We start from the raw sequence: 3,606 nt of genomic DNA, 5'->3' as shown, positions 1-3,606 counted from the left end.
ACTACCGAACGTTAGAGATTAACCACTGACACTCAGATAGTTATCCATGTGGAATCTCTCGACGGGTCTCCAATGTTTTGTTCTATAACAAACATCCACGTGTTCATTTAAGTGTCACCACACTTTAACTTGTGAGATCAGTTACTTACTTCACAAGTGAGAAATGCCACATGTGATGGTCTATCCGTAATAACGATATCCGTATCTCGTTATTACTTACGACCACGAATGATTTAAGATTCAATCAGATGTAATTTGTATCTCACAATCACAACTCGTTGTGATTAACAAATTACAAATATTTGAATCTACGGACTCTATTATTTATTAAATTGTTTATTAATTAAATAATAGATTTGCCATTTAATTGCATTAATTATATATAAAAGTATTTATGTCCAAAGTTGATTGGACTTAGGGCATAATACTTACAAACTCCCACTTGCACTAGATCCAATCACTTATGTATCAAATATCATAAGTCTACATGACGATCATGTTTATACTACGACAACTCTTTGTCAGTGGATCTGCAATATTATTAAATGTGGAAATTTGCTCTTCTCTTTACGTCATTTCTATGTATTATCTCTCTAATAAGATTATACCGCCTTAATACATGTTTGGATCATTGATGAGACCTTAGTTTCTTTGCTTTCACAATGGCTTTATTGTTACCACAATACTATTGTATGTGATCAACAATATCAGGAACTACTCCAAGTTCATTTATGAACAACATGATCCATATTGCAACTCTTTGCTACTTCTGAAGTATCCATGTATTAGGTTTCTACTATTGAATCAACGGTTGCTTCACGTTTGGAACCTTTCCAACATATCGCTTAAGAGTAAACCAGTTTCTCCATATGAAATCTTCTCAAGATTTCATCTATGTAAATTGGGATGAGTTAAGCAATCATCTAGATTTACCTCTATAAATCAAGTTGCTTATCCCATTTCGTTTATAAATAAATCCTTTAACAACCATTATTTCAACTATTGAAACATAGGGATATCGTTTTCTATAATATTAGGAATACAATAATGCTCTCACTATCTTCTTGTAAATACACAATTCGTCTTCAAATTTGATAAAATCAAACGCTTTGACTTTTCCATCAAATCGAAGATTTCAGCTCCATAGAGACTTATCTTAACCTTTAGTTACGATATGCAATTGTTGCAAATAAAACCCGAATGGACTTCAGCAAGGTCACAGGAGAAAAGTTTCACCAAGGTCAACACTTAACCTTTGCTTCTAGCCTTGCTTTGTATATATGGATATCTACTTCCATATCGACATTTCCCTTGTAAACTATTTACAAAACCTTATGGGTTTTATTCCATCAGGAGGCATAATCAAGGTCCAAACCTTGTTCACATACGCCGAGTTCATCTCGAGTATCATGGCCTCATGCTGTCTCTTTTAAGTCAAAACTTGACTTTATTTTGTTGTAACTAGCAGGTTCATTATCTTGGATCACTAATACCTGATTAATGATCATGAATTCACACCTTCTTGAAGGTCGAATGATCCTACTAAATTCACATAGAGCTGTCATGTCCTCAGAAGTCCTTACTTCCTGATCCAAAGTATGTCACATATCAGATATGGGATCAAACTCGGATTTATCTATTTGGTTAACTATATCTGTGGACTCTTGAACTCTTTCAAAATTCTATTTTACTCCCGCTGTCCTCTCCTAGAGTAAACATCTTCTCTAAGAAGACGATATGTCGTGAGACGAAAACTTTCTTCGTGATAATAGAATTTATATTCAATTGTCTCCTTTGAATATCTCACAAATATGTATTTATCGGATTTAGTCTCAAACTTATCCGATTTAAGGCGCTTCAAATAAGCGTCACGGCCCCAATCTTTCATATAAGATAAATTGGGACTATTGTCTTTCCATAACTAGTATGGAGTTCTGTTAACCAATTTAGATGGGACATGGTTTAGTGTGTTGCACACTGCAATCAATGCGTGACCTCAAAACAATTTTGAGAAATTTGCATGGCTTGTTATTAATTGCATTATATGTAATAATTAACGATTCCTCCTTTTAGATACACCACCTTTCTGCAGTGTATATGAAGGAGTCCATTGCACGAGAATCTCATTCTCTCTTAGATAATCTAAATTTTATCTTTAAGATACTCTCACTTGATCAAATCTAAATGTGAAGGTATCTTTACCTCTTTGTTTCTTTAATTCTAATGTGAATCCCTTGCTTTTCAAGAGTTTCATGTTTGAGTTTTCATCAAGTATACTTGATCATTGATGAAATAAGAGAAACATTACCTGACATTGATTGACATGAATCCATATGCATCACTATGCATTAGACCAGTAATTATGCTGACCTTTCTTCTTTTCAAGCAAAAGAAGATTGGGTTATTGTGCTAGAAATGCATAATTTGTACTTGTCAAAATGAATTAATCCCAAGTATACATCTTTATATAATTTTGGAATTATATTTCATCTAAATGACAAAGTCTGTCATGCCAGATTTTGGTAATAATTAGATTATAGTATTTATGCCTTATAATTTCTATACTTATTATAGAATCTTTAGAATTAAAGAATATAAATGTCATTTTATAATTTACCATAGTCATTAGGATCTTTAACAAGATAAACAAGAACAACAATTGTCCTTAACATTAAAATAGTTCATGTCTGAACATGAAATTCATTTTAATGTTCCAGCTATAGTTGGCATAAAACGACATTTCTCTAATTTCAATACTAAACCAAAAGGCAATGGTAAGAAGTATATTCATACAGGTAATGTAGCAACCTTTGCTCATCTCCAACGTGTATGTCAACTTCTCCCTTTCGCAGTGGTCTACTTCTTTTTAGTTTCTCCATATTTGTATAAATACGATATTTACACCTGGTATCATATACCTAAAAAAAAACTCGTGAAGTAGACGTAAGCCATACAATATTCCTTTCAATGACCTTTCATTCTATAATGAAACCAAAGGTCATTAGATTTGGTATTTGTCCTTTCGCTTATACTGTCTTAACCATATTGGGTGCTTTCACAAAGCCCCTTTAGACTTCCTCTTAATATCTTTAAAGGAATCAATGGTTTGCCCACTACCAACTTCGATAAAGGGGTTAACAGTCCTAAGCATGTTAAGCAACTCAATATTTTTGCATTCGAGCTTATTCACGTTAAATTCATAATTAGTTGTGAATAGCTTTAGCTGACAGAGATTACAGGACCAAGTCACTACTTAGTTCATGGTTTATGATTGAATACAGTTGAGACATTTCTCAACGTCAATCATCTTCAGTGTCTAAGCATCGATTAAAGATTACTCTGTTATTTTGCACCGATATAGTTGTTTGGAAGTCTCATATCCTTCCACACATGATTATTATCATACAACTCTTTGTAATGAAGAATTATGTATTAATATCTATACTCTCAAGTTGCTTTTGTAACTCAGTGACATAGTTGCAAGTATCACATACGTTGCAGTACTATTATCATCACTGCATTTACTATAGTAGCCACCTCTTCTTTAATCGAGTCATCAGCAGGTGTCTTTGGAAAATGGCTACTTAAGGACAACCAACTTTCTCA

Source organism: Olea europaea, unplaced genomic scaffold (genome assembly GCF_002742605.1).
Source record: "Olea europaea var. sylvestris unplaced genomic scaffold, O_europaea_v1 scaffold680, whole genome shotgun sequence".
Lineage (NCBI taxonomy): Eukaryota > Viridiplantae > Streptophyta > Magnoliopsida > Lamiales > Oleaceae > Olea > Olea europaea.
Note: the sequence above shows the minus strand (reverse complement) of the source record.